Below are 18,068 nucleotides of genomic sequence, written 5' to 3'. Positions count from 1 at the left end.
GAGATCTACCGCTAGGGCTGAAGGCTCAGGTACACCTAATCTCCTATCTCAAATTTATGCTCCTTTCTTCTCAAGTCCGTGTATCATTTCATTTTCTCTTGTACACGCTGCAAGTTGTGCTTCAATAATTATGAAATCAGGTCCTTGGTTCTTAGGGAGGCCTCCACTACCTCCAAGTAAGCTGTCCTGGGCATATAGTTGAGAATTCGTGGTAGTTGGTACCTATACAAAGCTTCAAAGGGATGAGCTTAATGGATAGGTGTTATACCACCACTCAATAAGAGGGATACACTGGAACCAGTTTTTGGGGCGATCACTTGTGAAACACCTAAAGTAATTTTTCAATATTTTGTTGATTGACTCAATCTGTCCATCCGTTTGAGGATGTTTAGCTATACTCATTTTCACTCCTTATAGGGTGAACAGCTCTTGCCAGAACTTAATAGAGAATGTGCTATCCCGGTCCAAAACAATGGAGAGGGGTGATTTGTGGTGCTTGAAAATATGCTTCAGAAATAGTTCAGCCATGGTTTTAGTTGTATAGTGAAAACACATTCCATTGGGAAGGGTGTTGTCGACCTTAACCCTTTGGCATAAATCACAATTCCTTCGAACCTATGTTCTTCTCTTCCTCTCAAAAAGCCTCCGCAGCATGATTGAGACTTGGCAGCAGTGGTGGAGCGCGTGCTCGGTTGCCAGGCGAAGGAGGGGGTGCTTGGCCTAAACAACACGAAAACCCCCCCTTCCCGACAATCGGACTCATGAACAAAACTCGGAGCTTATCACTGCCCTAATATCCTTCACCCCTTCGTTAAGGACCTCCACCAGGAGATTAAGGAAGGGCATTGGAACCTGAACCTGAGCTGGGTTCTTGAGCCGAAGTATCGTGTGTAGTCGCGGCGGCACAGGGTTGCATCTTGAGCGCAATCGACCAAGAACCTCCCTGGAATCACAAGCACTAGTGGGTTCAAGGTAGGGCTTCTTCTTCTCCTATTTAGAAGAAGGGGAAGTAGACCTCTTTTGGCAGCGAGCTGGAGTTGCTTCCCTGACGTTAAAGGATGGGCAATCGCCAACTTGGGACCAGTTCAACTTGGTGTGTTTTCCCATGCAACGTTTTTCTTAATTTTTGACCGTAATGTTTTATTTCAAGCAATCTAAAATTTAATATTTCAGCTAAATTATTTCCCATTCAATTTTATTTCATATAATATTTTGATAGAGAAAATTTCATATAGGAGTTAATATTGGTCTAGCCCAAACTAGAAACCCAAGGCCCATCATCCATGTAGGATAACTACTCAAAAGAGTTGTGTGGTCTAACGCAGGCCCTAGCCTTTATTAGGGTGGATAAATCCTCACATTATGGATAGGATAATGATAAGTTTACTACTTCCTACTGTCCATTTACTACTCGTTTTATTTTTTTATTTTTTTCTTAATTCTTTTTACTTAATGGTTAAGTAAATGACTATTAATCCTTTTATCCTATACATCATGGATAATCCTTCTAATGGCGAAGTATTGTGGAAAGTTAATCAATTTATGGTACTCATCCAATATTATCCACTCTTATATATAGAGGCAATAGGTAACCCTCGAATCATCTGATTGAGCATTCTTAAATAATTATCCCTCACCTATTACCAACTTAGGCATCAGAAGTGTCACAGGCACATCGTGCCGCCTACGTAACTATTTGCAGGTTAACAATCATGACTAGTGGTGGGACATGTCCTTTACAGTGGTGCCGTCTGTAGGATTTTGTAATCTGTGATTTCAGTTTTTCATTGGACTTCAACTTGGTTCCTTCATGCCGACCGTGACACGTTCTTAAGCAACTCATGAACCAGAAGCAATACCCGCAAACATGGAAACACGGTTAGCAGTGATAGAAGAAAAGTTGAAGAAGGCGTTAGACGCCATGGAAAACCTGAGGAAAGAGAACGAAGAAATAAAGTGCCGCAATATCGAGCTCAGTGATGCTACCATGCCCAGCCATAGCGAACAAGGAAAATGAGAAGCACATAGCAAAGGGGAGTGAACACAGAGGATGTGGAAAAGAAGAAGCTACATGACGAGCTACATAACCTCGCTGGCAAATACGAGGAGATGGCAAAGAAGATGGGAGGATCTTCCTCAGTGGAATAATTGTTAATAGTCATGTCGTTCCCACCGAAGTTTAAAGTACCATAGGTAGAGATGTATGATGGGTCCAAGGACCCAGTAGATCACTTGAAGAACTTCAAAGTGCATATCACACTCCACAGTTTTCCAGGAGAAATTTCATGCCGATCATTTCCCCTAACGAGAGGATGGTTTGGAACACTACGATCGAGATCCATCGATAGCTTTGAAGAGCTAGCCAGACAGTTCTTAACACAATTTATGCCCAATAGGAGGTGTAAATGCTAAGCAGGAGATGTAGGTGCCTAGCGGCATACCTCCTGACCATCAAGCAAAGGGAAAAGGAGAGCCTAAAGAAATACTTCACCCGTTCTAATAAAGAGAGGTTGACGATAGATGATCAAGACGAGAAGATTACTCTAGCCGCCTTGTTAGGCGGGATTTGGCCACGTAACCCGTTCATGGCTGAGTTGGCTAGAAAGAACCCCTCTACCCTGAGGGAGTTTATGGATAGGGCGGATGACTTCGTCAATGCCAAAGATACATTACAGCCTCTTGTAGAACCAAGGGAAGGGGAGCCAAAGGCGGAATGCAAAAGTAGTTCGGGGGACAGGAAAGCTGCACCGAATCACCAAAACAAGAGGCGCGAAAGGCAACAAGAGCATAACACCCGACTCATCTACAATAATTTGAATGTGCAAGAAAATGAAGAATTATAAAGAGAACACCGCTAGCCTAGAACCGGTAGGCGCTACTGCAAATAACATCAAACGGACTCACACTGGATAAAGGACTGCACGACCATGAAGAAAAGGTTGACTGAACTGGCGGGCATTGGAGAGTTTGAACAAATGGTCATGGAGCGAGCAAAACCCAAACGACGATTTGAGAGAGGACACAACCCACGTAGAAGCAACAGCCCATATAGGCGGCGCCTATCAAAGGAAGACTCCCGTAATAATGAAAGGGACAAGGTGCCTCTAGGCGAAATCAGGACAATAGCAGGCAAATTTGTTGGGGGCGGCGCATCCTTGTCTAGCAGGAGGGCGCACACCTAAAGGACAAGATACGAAGAAATCTATGTAGCGGACAGGTCGCCTAAGCACCAACAACTTGACACCTCAGTAGCTATCTCTCTCGAGGAAGAAGATTGTGAAGAAGTGTTGTACCCTCATGATGATCCGCTAGTAGTAACCCTCTTGGTCGCTAATTACATTACCAGGCGCATCCTCATTGACAATAGGAGCTAAGCAGGTATACTATTTTAGGAGATTTTTGTGAAGATGGGCATAGATGCCACTAATCTGAGACACTTTCCTACACCGATGAAGGGCTTCTCTAGAGATTTGATCCAACCGGTGGGCGCCATTGTCCTCCCAGTCACGGCAGGAAGAGGGATACGCACTGCGAGCACTATGACCAATTTTTTTTTTTATCATAAAGGCACCTTCCTCATATAATGTTATACTAGGGCGACAAACACTGAGCAATCTTGGGCCGGTTATGTCCACCTACCACCTCATGATGAAGTTACCAACTGAAGGAGGAGTGGGAGAAGCACGAGGCGAGCAAGCCCTAGCATGAAAATGTTATGTGCAGGAACTGAGAAGTAAAGGGGGAGAAATATGTACTATTGCAGGCGATGGCAACCAAGCCACCAAGGAGGACGGCCAAGCTACATTGCCCCCACCCCACATGATCCTTTTGGACAAGGGCGTGGAGGTAAGGGACGAGCAAGACTTACAACAAGCAGAGGCGAATGAACCCTTGGAGATCATAACATTATACCCAGATCGCCCCAATGCAACAATGCGGATTGGAACTCAAATTTCCCCATAAAATCAAGAGGCCCTAAAGCAACTGTTAGTAGAGCACCGAGATGTATTCGCCTAGAGTCACAAAGATATGCTCGGGATCAATAGCAACATTATTGAACAACCATTGTGCGTGGACCCCATGCACAAGAAGGTACGTCAAAAGATAAGATCATTTAACAAGGAGAGATATATAGCCATCGTCGAGGAAGGAGAACGCCTACTCACCTTAGGGTTCATCAGGAAAGCCCATTACCCCGAATGGATATCCAACATTATCCTAGTAAAAAAGCAAACATAAAGTAGAGAATATGCATGGACATCACTAATCTAAACAAAGCCTACCCAAAAGATAGCTTCCCCCTGCCATCAATCGATGTCATTGTAGACGCTACTACGGGGTACAAGGTGTTGAGCTTTATGGATGCTTATTCAGGCTATAACCAAATCCAGATGCACCCAGCAAATGAAGAGAAAACCTCATTCATCACAGACCGTAGGTTGTATATCTACCAAGTCTTGCCAACTGCCCTGAAGAATGCAGGGGCAACCTACAAGAGGCTGGTCAACCGGATGCTTAAAAACCAAACAGGATAGACTATGGAAGCTTATATGGATGACCTGTTAGTCAAAAACAAAGAACCCGCCCAACATTTGGCCAACCTAAGAGAAGTGTTCACGGTACTAAGACAATACAAGATGAAGCTGAACCCATCGAAGTGCGTGTTCAGTGTAAAGTCAGATAAATTCCTAGGGTTCATCGTGTTAGAAAGAGGAATTAAAGCCTCCCCGAAAAAAATTGAAGCAATCATAAACATGAAGCCGCCAAAAAATCTAAAAGACACGCAATGGCTAGTCGGAAGAGTAACGACCTTAAATAGGTTCGTATCTAGATCTATAGACTAATACCTCCCCTTCTTTAGGGTATTACAGAAGGCACACCCCTGGAATACGAAGTGTGACAAAGCTTTCCAAAAGCTGAACCTGCATTTGACCAATCTGCCACTCTTGAGGCAACTTATAGAAGGAGACACGCTCTATACATATCTAGAGGTATCCTCCCATGCCGTTTTAGCCGTCCTAGTCAAGGAAGAATGGGCGGCGCAACTACCCATGTATTACACAAGTCGTGCCTTAAGGGGAGCAGAACCCTTGCAAAGTCTAGGTTCGCTATAATGGTACTAGCAGACCAAAGGCTCCCTAGGAACCTCTCACTCTTAGGAGGATTCACACTGTTGGAATCATTAGGTCTAGATAGTGGGTGCTGGGTAAGAGCCACGAGCTCCAACACAAGAGGTGTGATCAGAAGCCATAAAAAGTTGAATAGCATTGAAAGGTTGAGAAACACCAAGGCAGTGGCAAAGCAAATGGGAGAAAAGCCAAAACAGAAGGATGTACGGGAATGAGTGAGACATTTTGAAAGAGAAAAACGGTTGTTGGAGAGCGATGCTTCGACCTAGAGCGACACGTGTCATCAATTGCAGGGTGGGACGCACAAATCTCATGAAGCAACCGGCTTTAGGGAACGTGGGGAAGGGAATTGCTCAACTTGAGGGAAGTTAATCTTGTAGCAAACCATCCAAGAGAGAGAGAGCGAGAGAGAAAAGAAGAAGAAGAAGAATGAAAGAACAAAATTCACATCGCATGTACACGACAAGAACTGGTGGGGTAACTATCAGGCCAAATTCTCACCCCAAAAGTTGAAACATTGTCGAGCTACTGAATTTGGGTATGTGCGCAAGGAAAGGGAGCCAAGAGAGTGGCCCAAAGGCTTGGGGGCAGGGGCAAACCTATATGGAAAAAGTGATGCCCTCCTTACTCTTAAGAAGTCCAATCATGTAGGGCATGGCAGCGGACCCGCAAGAGGAACCTGTTTTTGTCAGGGAGGGCTCAATGGGAACCTTTGGAGGGATGTTGCATTAAATGCACTGAAGTGGCCATTTGAGAGATATGTCAATGTCAATTGGGTTGGTCACAAGGCCCGTAAAGATTACCACATTAAATACAGCGAGATGATCCCCCCTCATATGAGATACCAATGTCAATCTATCGAAGGTAGTAGGTGAGACTCTCACCTAGGGAGAGAGATAAAAAAGGGAAAATGAGAAGACATAAAGGTATGTTCAAACTCTCCCTCGACACCTAGTAAATATTTTAGACAACTTTCTAGTTGTACTTTATCTCCAGTCAAAGCTTTATATATATATATATATATACCAGGACGATAGCGAACGTGCAAATTGCCTAGTTGGGTGAAATTTGTTTTAACAAAAATTATATGATTTTGTTAAAAAATAAAAATGGATTATTGAATAATTTAATGCTCAAAAAATAAATTTAGCAAATATGTTTGGATAATGATAGGCTAGTAAAGTATAATAATTACAGGTTTGGATAGATTAGAAAAACAAAAAGATCAGTTCAAAATATATCATAATTTAATACATGTTTTGCAAATTGATCATTTTGTTAAGTTTGTGTAATGCAAGTTTAACAAAAAGATTAGTCCAATATAATCCTATAGAAAATAAAAATCTCTTTGCGAAGTTTTTGCCAGCTAGATACCCGCCTCTCCAAAAAGGGAAAAATTGATGGAAAAGTTCTAAAATACATCTTAAAATAAGCTTCTAAAACAAGGCACTGTACCTGCACATTTTGATCTGTCTTTCCCATTCACAAGAGTAAAATCTTTGCCTCCCCACTTAATTCATGTCAACAATCGACAACTAGCCATCTCATTTTCATTCCCAACAAAAGCTTTTTATATTTATTATTTCCCATTTAGGGAATCTCAAAATTGATATATCATGATTCATGCTAGGGAAACTGTTTTTATTATTCCTATATCTTAAATCTACTTCCAAAAAAAATCCACCAATCCAACATAATTATTATATATCCATAAAATATCAAAACAAATTCAGATTTTAACTTCAAAATAACACAATACTCAACATATCCTTGGTATAAGCTATTTCTATCCATCAATCCAAATTGTTTTTACTATTTATTTCAGAATTGAAACCCACATTAGCACAATAACATCATCATGATTCTCTATAAAAGTTTTGAGATTTTGAATGATCATAAAGTGCTAACTGACCATAAGATTAAATACCATCATAATAGAATGGGAAGATCAAACCACAATCCATACTCACCATTTTGGATCAAAATTCTCAACTCCAAGGTCCTAATCCAAAAGAAATTGATAATCTTATTCAAGAACAATATCTGTATGCAAGAAACACTTGGCAAACCACCTATGTCATCACATGGTATTGTTTTATCAGAAGATTGACAGAAGGCTTTGCATTATTGAGGGGCTGAGCTGGGCAATGATGAGCTCGGTTAGCTTTCTGCTTGCTGGTCAACGGTGGCTGATAAATCTGTTGCTCCATGGCTGGTGGATTACATCAGCTTGAAGGATTAGGGGGAGGGTTACAGTTGTTCAAAGGTAGTAGACCGCAGCTGAGCAGTGGCGCCTCAGGCCCTGCTTACTCTTTGTGGAGCATTGCCTTCCGAGTTTCCAGAACACACTGAAGATGAATCATGTTCATTACCAGTGTTGAACAATGAATGCATGAGTATAGATGTATTGTTACTAAGTGCATAATGATTCCAAGCAACCAATAGAAAGCCAGAAAATTACTTGGGAGTTTTCTTCTGTCACACTGCCACCTTTTCCGTTGGATTCACCTTTGTACTAAGATACACCATTAGAATAAAATGTCAATAATTTGTGAAAACTTCAAAGGAAACATCAATTGAAAATTTTTATTTTACAAGCACCTATAAATGATGACACACACTGGAATAGGTGATTTACCTTTTGGAATTCCCATCTGCAGCTGACCCATTTCCTGTCAATTACAACGCAGTAAGCAAAAGAGGTCAATACAGTGCATCAATCTACAAGTCAAACGGGATACAATCCAAATTTCACTTTTTGTTATAAGGTTTCATACGTTGCTGTCAGAAAAATAGCGCACACTCCTAACCTAATAATATGAATTCCAATCAGGTAACACACTCCTAAAAGCTACATAACAAAACTATGAATTATAAAAACCCCCAACATAAATCCAGCATGGTTTAGAGACAGCCATGGGGTACAAAAGAAAATAATTAACAGATTTAAACACAGTAGGACGAAACTTAAAGAAAGAAATAACTAAAATAATTAGCATATTATCATCTCATACAAATAAAGCACTAAAAGTTATCGAGATGGGTCCTTTTCTGAGCAATCATGAGAAATTTCTTCCTTTTTCTCTTATTCTGTGTATTACTTTTTCTACACCTCTTCAGGACTGTGAACATGTGTGTTCGTTAATGGAGGGGGAAGGTACAAAGGGCCACTGAAGTTCTAAATTATGTCAACAACAATGTATAAGATCCTTCTCTCCACCTTGCTACCAAGGAAAAAATACCAACGGCCATGAAGTACCACTAAGGCTTCGTTTGGATCATCAACTACTCTCAACTCATCTCAACTCATCATTACAATTTTTTCAAATCCCAATACAAAATATAATAAACAATTCAACTTTTTCAAATCCTAAAATAATAATAATATTAAAAAATAATAATATTCTAACAATATTTTATCATCTCAACTCAACTCAACTCAACTCACTTCAACATCCAAACTCACTCTAAAGGACCTTCCCAGCCTCTTGGTTAAACTTTCGCACAACATAGCATATTAGTTATGATAAAAGTACCACTAAAGGACATGAAGTAGAGAAGCATCCTTACTGGAGAGTAGGAAGCATTGAAACAAGATAACCTATCCATAAAAAGATACTCATCCACTTCAAGTTCTTCGTCTGAACATCCCACTCCTATAGTCACCTCCAATCCAAGTTTCAAACCAACCCACCCACCAACCACCCAAAATCACAAAGCTTCCTCTAATTCACAAGCTACACAGTCAAAAACATAATCGGTCAGTATACATATGAAACAAATCCAAAATCTCAAGAAACTAAGAGATTAACACACATCATAAGGTATCACTGAAAATAAAATAGCAATAGGATTTTCAGGAGAAAGCAAATCCAAGACCTCGAGAGACTATTTGATAAATAAAAACTATTTTAAAAAAGCTGCACATGAGAGCCCAACAAAAGAAAATGCACAGAAATAAAAATCAGAAACTCATTAATCCAAACAGTATAAATCGGTTTAGTGATTTTTTTTTCCAAACATTGTTTTAAATCCATTAAAACATTTTTAAAAGATAAATAAAAATTGCAAATTCATTAATCCAAATAGTATAAATCAGTTACTCATTTAAAAAAAAAAAAAACTGCAGATGAGAGCCCAATAATAGAAAAGACAAACAGAACCAAGAAACAGAATCAATAACAAAATATATAAATCCAGCAAAATATATAAAACAAAGATACATATAATTTTTAAAATAAAAAACAGCAAATCCTATCATTGCAACAAAAAAAAGTTAATCATAAAATATAAAAGTAAAAGCCATCTTTTTTTCCAAGAAGCTGCAAATCGAAACCCAATAACAGACAGGACAAATGAAACCAAGAAACCAAATAAATAATAAAATATACAAATCCAACAAAATCTATAAAAGAAAGATACCAACTATTCCTAAAATTAAAAACACAACAACTTCTAATAATGCAACAAAAAAAGATAAAAAGCTTCTATTTTTTTCATACTGAAACAAACCAACAAGTTTAAAAACAAAAAAGACCACAAATTTAAAATTCAAACAAAAAAAAAAAGAACAGAACAAATTTTATTAATGGAAGAAAAAAAAAGGTAAAAGCCAACTACCGCAACATGCAAACAAAAAACAACTGAAAGGCATCCATTGTTTAAAAACAAAATACATATGAGCGAAGATGATTAAGAAGAAATCATTAACAAATGCCCAAAGAGAAAAATATATATATATATATACAAACAATTACAGATTCAAAAATATAGAAATAGACCTAAATATTCAGAGAGGTTAAAAAATAGTGGGAACAAAATACTGTACAACACTGTGTCATCAAAACAGAAAATATTTCACCAAGCCAATTATTATTTTCCTTTCTCCATTTATCCTTTATAAAAAATAAAAAATAAAAAATAAACCAAACCAAACCAAACCAATATAATTCAATAATTATTTAAACTAGCTTAGATCGAATCAGTGCTAATTAATCTGTATAATGAAACACATCTGAAGCAAAAGAATTTAATCTCTACAACCAAACAAATCTGAAGCAACACTAAAGGAAATAAAATAAAATAAAAACACTAAAAGAATGCAAGACATTAATTGAATTTACATTGTGACACTTGTCAAAGTGAAATACTAATAATGACATATTACATATTTAATATATGAATAAGTTATAATTTATTTCTTTACAAATATGTATAATTATAGTATTTTGTTTTTATAAAAAAGAAATTTTATTGATCAAATGAAAGAAGGCACTGCCCATGTACACAGGAAGTATACAAAAAAGACACCTAATTACATTCTAGAAAACTGAAAAGAGAGCAAGAACTCATGAACATTCCCTCTTTTTAATATAATAGCAGCAAACCATTGAACTAAAGAAAATACAAAAAAGTAATTATAGTACTTTACCTATTATCATTACTCTTAACAGTTATAATCAAACACATGTTATATATTACTTATTTGTAGAATAAATAACATCTCAATTTTAATAATATAAACTATAGTACTATGTGTTAACTAATTTGACCATATGATTATCATGTCAAACTCCAACCTTTATATGAAGAAATAAGTTAACAAATTGTAATGTAAATGAAACTGAAAAATACTTTTAAATTCTGAAATTAATTTAAGGTTAATAATTTATCTACCCTAGTAGGTGGATAAATTAATAGAACGAAAAGCTTCATATAACAGGAAACATTATATAGAAACTGTTTTTGTCCCTTATGCATTAAAAAAAAAACAATGTGTACAAATCTAAGGAGAAGAAACCATTACTCTAATGTGCATTCTCACCACTTCAATCACAGCACAAACTGAAGAAAGCAAAAAAAAAAATAGAGCCAGTTTAATAAGCAATAATTTGAGAAACTCAGCAGTTTAGATTTACATAGAAACCCAACCTCTAGATTAAAGATGAAAGGTACCCTAGGGTCATGGGAAGGATAGTGAACCATGGGCACATCTGCATGATTATTAAGTAGTGCTCGATCCTGTGCAAGCTCCACAGATTGTTTACAGTTTTCTTCAAACTTCTTAGCTGTAGAAGGGTCTGCTCAACCTTTTCTTCCTCCAGGGTTCCCCCTTACTGAAAACAAAATAATCCCAAACATAATATTTACCATCATTGTCAAATTCATAAAAGTTAGGAATTAAAAAATACTGCTTATCAAAGAACAATCAAAATCATAATCATAACAGTAATAAGAAATCATGCAAGCCGTAAAAATCAATACTTCGATAAATCAATCCCATGGAAAAAAATTCATCTTCCAGAGGAAGAAAAAAGCGATGCCCAAGTACAGATTGTGAGAGACTGACAAAAGTCCAGAACCATCCCTGTCCATCCCACAAAAAAAGATAAAAAAGAAACCCAATTGACAGAATGTGGGAAACACAACAAAGCCAAATTGATGGGTACTCACTTGGCTTTTTCAATGGGTGGCTTTCAATAAGGCCCGAGGAGAGAGAACTCGCAGCACTCCGTGAGGCAAGGGCATTCATTCGGCTACAAAAATACAATAATAACAGCAACCGACGGAAGCATCGTCAACATCAACAACCATTACACTAACCTCAGCAAGGCAAAGCATACAACTTTATGAGTACAATTGCAATTTCAACCGATATTAAATATTTTAAGAGTCTCACCTTAAATAGCCAAACAAATTACTTATATTATTCCACTCAATCCTACAATGACCATCATTCATTGACAATAACCAAAAAAGCAATGGATTTTTGCAATCGAAGTCTACTCTAACCAGTGAAAGGGCAGCTACAAGCCGATTTCCAGCATTACCCATTCCAGGAAAATCGAGACTCTCTAAAACGAAAACCCAAAGTACACAAACAAAAATCCAGCATTAGCTCTGCTTCTGGTGCTTCCACTTTGGTGAGAGCGGTTTGCGTTTTGGCCATTTCCGTATAGGAGAGAAGAAGGGAGAAACAGAGGAGTAGAGAGAGGAGCGCTGGGGGCTGGATCTCACAGTGGATCTTGCTATGTGGGTGACGCCGGCACTGTCTGTGGCGGTCAGAGACGTAACCGGAGGCTCGATCTGCTCCAGACGGTGGATGACATCTCGATGGGTCTTCCTTACGACGAGTGCAAGGAGGCTGCGAATGGGAAACGTAGGAGGGATCGAGAGAAAGCCGCTACTGCTTGAAGGAGGGCTGCTGTCCGTCCTGCTTCGCGGCTACTGACGCAAAGCTGCAATAGACAAAATAGGAAAAATCAAAAACAAAGATACACCAAAAGTGCAAAAACTTTTGGATATAGAACTGTATGGTAATACCCTTCAGATTCATATCTCGCATAAAGGAAAAAAAAAAAAAAAGGAACCGAAAGGAGATACCCACACGGCAGCACGAAGACCAACGAAGATATACTCAGCGCCGAATGGAAGTTTTTCTTCCACGCTTCACCTTCGATATTCCTCTGATTGATGACCAAAACCGAAAATAGAAGATGCTAGCCTCCTGTCGAAGCACATTTCAGATCCAGCGAAAGAAAAAAGATGGCAGAAAAAACTTCAAATCCAGATCCAGAAGCAAAAATGAACAACAAAATACAGCAAAAGGTAAAAAAAATCTCGGATGCAAGAGGATATACGAAATACACTTCAGATTCAGATCTCGCAGAAAGGGAAAAAAAAATAGGAACCGAAAGGAGATACTCACACAACACTGCGAAGACCAACGAAAAAATATCCATCACCGTGGAGAGGTGGTTTCCGTTGGGCCCTAGGACGACAAAACCCTGCTGTCCGGCTTGCTCCGCGACTGCTGACGGCGGCAAGTTGGTTAGAGAGGGTTTCTGAATTGAGAGAGATAACTCGGGAAAGAGAACCGAGAATGGGAGAAAGGATTTGTGCGTGGTCTAAAATTTACGGGATAATAATCTTTTGCCCAATACTCTTCCAAAGAATATTTTGAATACAGAGGAGGCGTAAGTAATAAGTATTGTGATTTTTTATTTTTTAAGGAAGTATTTTATTTTTTAATAATACAATGACTTTTTTATTTGTTTTTAAATATTTAAAAGGACATGTAAACAAAAACAATAAAAGCACAATCTAAAACATTATATCCCAAGAAAAATTTTATTTCCAATTCCTATTGTAAAATGTATGTAAAAAAGCATCATTGCTCATATCCCAAATAAATAAAAGTGACAAGAGCTACAGCGAGTGAAGTGACAAGAGCATCCCCATGCTCTGCCTTCCTTCCTTCCTACAGCCATGCACCTTTAAGACAGCGCCTGTTCCTCCTTACACGTCTGCCTGTACTATTTCAATCAGCTCAATTTCAGCTTGTAAAGGTGCTGCTTCTGTTTCTCCTTGACGCTGGATGATACAGAGGATGAGAAGGGTAGGAATCTGTTGGAGAATTTTATAAAACCAATAGATGCAGCGCTTGAACCCATCCAAAAGCATGCGATACCAAGGAGACGCAATGATGAGTATTGGAAAGATGAGCCAAAAGAGTGATGCCGGAAAAATGAGTGAGGCCAGTATGGAAACAGTCAATGAAATAGAGAAATCTCCCACCCGCAAGTGAATTGGCTCTAGAGTGATGGGGAGCTTGACAGAGATTAAAAGGAAGAGCAATATGAAAATGGCAAGAAAGAAGAGAGAAAAGGGATGGTGGTAGAGGATGTCAAATGCCAAGTTGACATGATCTTGGGGCCAAGGTTTGTCTTGGGATAAGAGGATCATAAAGCAGAGGCTTGTGAATGGCGGAACCAAATAGCGCAGATCAATGAGGCAATTCATTCTTCTGAGTTCTCAAAAGGAAATTCGTGAATCGGCAATGTTGCAGATACGGCAAGAGGCTGTGTCGTATATTTATATGGTGCCCAAAACGTGACGGCCGACGGGTCGAGATTTCAACGACTAATTTCTAAACGCGGATCTTGCTTGGAAATTCCTTGGCCAGTCTCTGACGTATGAATTTCAGTGTAGTGTGCCAACAAAAAGTTTTTCGAGATTGCGACGTGCCAATGATGTCTATGGATATACATTCACGAAGCAATTTAAATTTAAAATACTTTCAATAGAACTTATAAATTCATTTTAATCTCTACTAATAATTATTTATAAATATTTTATAATATTTATCACTATTATATATAAATAAAAAATAAAATCATAATAATATTTATCACTATTAAATATAAAAAAATAATTATAATAAATAAATAAATAAATAAATCACTATAATATATAAATAAAAAATAAAATCGTTATAATATATAAATAAAAAATAAAATCATTATAATATATAAATAAAAAATAAAATAACTATAATATATAAATAAAAAATAAAATCACAATAATATTTATCACTATTAAATATAAATAAAAAATAAAATCATTATAATATATAAATAAAAAATAAAATCACTATAATATATAAATAAAAAATAAAATCACTATAATATATAAATAAAAAATAAAATCATCTCAACTCATCATTACAATTTTTTCAAATTTTAATACAAAATATAATAAACAATTCAATTTTTTAAAATTTTAAAATAATAATAATATTAAAAAATAATATTTTAATAATATTTTATTATTTCAACTCAACTCAACTCAATTCATTTTAACATCTAAATCCACCCTATTACCCCTGTACAATACCAACACAAAATGTTAGGAGACAACCAAAAGAATCTCTTAAATCATGGCCCCAAAAGTAGACAAAGCCACTCAATTTCCAAACCATTTTGCTTTGCCTTTCGAGATTTGCTTTGCAAAATGTTTTTGGCCCTTTTGGACTCAAGATTTGCGTTCCAACATTTGCTTTCCAATAAGCAGATAACATCTCATTAATCACGAAGTAAAAATAAAAATAAATAAATAAAAACTTAACAGTAGATCCAACGGGAGTTAGAGCAAGATGCTCAGAGTTTTTTAAAATTTTATAGTCTTATTTAGATTTAAAAAAGTTTAGATGATTTTAAATAAATTGAGACAGTGAAAGTCACTACATGGCAGTTTTTCTTCCTAAATTTGGGAATGCTTTGGAAGAGTCTTGGCCAAAGATTATTATCATTCGATTACGTAATTTAATTACGTAATTTAGATGAGATAATATGAGATATTTTATTAAAAATTAAATAAATTTTTATTATAATATAATTTTTATTTTAGAATTTGAAAAAGTTGAATTATTTATTACATTTTATATGAGAGTTTGAAAAAGTTATAATAATTATATGAGATAAGATAAAATAGTTTGATTTTATATTACCAAACCAACCCTAAGTATAGATACATATATATTGAGAAATCATCAATAAAAGTAATAAAATATCTATTACCTCGTCTAGTTAAAATGTTATTTAGTTCACAAATATCAGAATATACAAGTTCTGATAATTGTATATTTCTGTTTGTTTTAAGAAAATATTTTTTGTCATTTTTGCTTGAATGCAAATTTCACATTTAACACCATGTCTATGATTATACGGAATTAAACTATGTTTAAACATAAATTTTAAATATTTAAAATTCAAATGTGCTAAACGATTATGTCATAAAGTAGAAGACTCAATAATATAAAGATAATCATAACATATTTTATTAATACTTAGTTTATACATGCCATCACAAATGTACAATTTTCCAACAAACATTCTCTTTTTAGAAAGAATTACATTATCAGACTTGATTACTGTCTTTACATCTTTTTTACAAAGCAAATTTGCATATACATGATTTTTTTTTTTATTTCTAGGACATGAAGAACATTGACAAGAATAGCCTCGTTTGTTTTCAGAGATGAAATGAGATGAGATTAAAGTTAAAAAGTTGAATAAAATATTGTTAAAATATATTTTTTAATATTATTTTTATTTTGGATTTGAAAAAGTTGAATTGTTTATTTTATTTTGTGTGGATATTTGAAAAAGTTATAATGATGAGATGAAAAGTTTTCAAAGTTTTGGATTTTAGTCTTGAAAACAAACCACCTACTGAAGTTCCACAGTTCCCTTTCTCACAACTTTTGCAGAGTTGTGATTTATCATTAGTACTGCATGTCCATCTGCTGCATCTTCATAATTTATGAATTAACATCTCTGATTGCAAACAAGAACGGTAGCGCCTGAATCATACCACCAATCAGAAGACTCAGTTATTGTAGCCATATTTAACTCTACAATCATGCTAATGCGCATTTCAAAGACCATGGCCAAAATTTCTGAAGTCTCATTTTCTATCAGATTTGCACTATTGGGATTGCCACTTTATTTCTTGTATTCTTCTTGTACCTGCATTCACGTTTAAAGTGCCACTTCTTTCTACAATTGTAACAAGTTATTATTTTCTTGGACTTGTCACTATTGTTGGAAAAATCATTATATTTTCTCGTGTTTCTTCCAAAATTACATTGAAACTAATTTTTCTTATCAATAAAGTTCACTTTAGAGCCATTTTGAGAAAACAATTTATTATCACAAATTCGAGTTTTCTCTCCAATTCGTAAATGTTTTTTAATTTGTTCTATAGTGAAATCTTTTATTGTGTGCATAAGTTTCTTTCTATAATTATTTCAACTTTGAGGAAGTTTGGCAATAATAGTCCCAACTTGCAAATGTTTAGAAACTTCAACATTAAGATCTCGAAGTTTATTTACCAAAACTTACAATTCATGGATTTGATCCATCAAACAAGAATTATCATTCATTGTAAATTCAAAATATTTCACAATAAGGAACTTGTTCGTACCTTGTTCTTCGATTTTATACTTGAATTCCAATGCCTCTCAAATCTCTTTTAGTGACTTGATTGATGTAAACAAGTCATAAAGACGATCATAAAGTGTATTCAGAATGTGTCATCTACATACCACTTCATCTTCTTCGCACTTCTTGCATTCCGCCTTGATTTGATCATTATCGTCATATTTGGATTCTGAAAGTACCGACAAGTTCGAATAAAAAAATATGAAATCTTCATTGTAGTAAGAATAAACATCAACTTGTCTTTCCAGCGAATAAAATTTGTTCCATCAAACATGTCTAATTCGACAAAGTCTTGAATCATCATCTTGAAAGTCGCTATATCAAATTCTGATCTCATTACGATTATCACCTTAAAATTGTGCGGATACAGTAATATGAAAATGTAAATACAACTTTGAAGCATGTAGAACACTATCTTTAAGTTGATAATTGCCTTCATTTAAAAGAATTTGCTACCAGGTTATAAGCAATTCACCTCCAAAATACAACAAAGTCACCAACTACAGATAGCAATTCTAAACTTTTTCTTTCAGAGTTTCTCTACAAAATTCTGTAAGTGACTGAAAATATGGGAGAATAAAATGAAAATTCGTGGATCTCATCCTCTATTTATAGAGAATGAAGTAACACCATGTAAAAAATCACAACTTTTAACTTGTCACTTTTCAACTGGTAGTTATAGTTTAAAGGTCATGTTGTTTTGTTTAAATATCGAAGAAAATGCCTGGTCAAGTGGTTGGAAACCTTTTCCAAGGGAGGTCACTGGTTCGAAACACCTATTCAACATTTCAGTTGAATTTATTTTGAAGCATTGCACCCATCCAAATGGGTGTTCACACGGGCTTCGGCCCATACCATACATTATGTCTTTTCGGCCCATGTGTGGTACCTGTTCGGCCCAAGCATTGTGCCTTTTCGAGCTTGGCCCACATGCTCCCCTTGGGCTATTCCATAGCCTTCTTAAAATTAAAGCATCAAAGTGTGCTATGGTGATTTGAACTCATACACTTTCTTTTGAAACAACACATACTTACAACTAAACCAATGCATCTCTTTGAGATAATAATTCACGAAAATAAATAATAACTAATATTCAATAAATTTAATATCACAATCTATAATAATATAACATGTTGGATGTGGGCTTTGCGGTGCA

General features: G+C 36.1%; 1 long non-coding RNA gene across 8 annotated transcripts; it reads right to left on the bottom strand.

The window, feature by feature from the left end:
• Positions 1 to 6,991: 6,991 nt before the first annotated feature.
• LOC109006128 lies at positions 6,992 to 13,123 on the bottom strand. Of its 8 annotated transcripts, none has more exons than XR_001998588.1 (9): positions 12,838 to 13,083; positions 12,517 to 12,636; positions 11,809 to 12,367; positions 11,583 to 11,665; positions 11,061 to 11,245; positions 8,700 to 8,866; positions 7,768 to 7,801; positions 7,591 to 7,644; positions 6,992 to 7,477 (listed from the first exon to the last, which is right to left on the bottom strand). It is a non-coding gene; the product is annotated as an uncharacterized LOC109006128 (long non-coding RNA). The 8 variants fall into 8 exon arrangements; XR_001998590.2 differs by having other exon boundaries at positions 11,922 to 12,367; XR_001998591.2 differs by having other exon boundaries at positions 11,960 to 12,367.
• Positions 13,124 to 18,068: the final 4,945 nt, after the last annotated feature.

The sequence above is a fragment of the Juglans regia genome, chromosome 2 (assembly GCF_001411555.2).
Source record: "Juglans regia cultivar Chandler chromosome 2, Walnut 2.0, whole genome shotgun sequence".
Lineage (NCBI taxonomy): Eukaryota > Viridiplantae > Streptophyta > Magnoliopsida > Fagales > Juglandaceae > Juglans > Juglans regia.
This window is presented reverse-complemented; position numbering and strand designations above follow the sequence as displayed.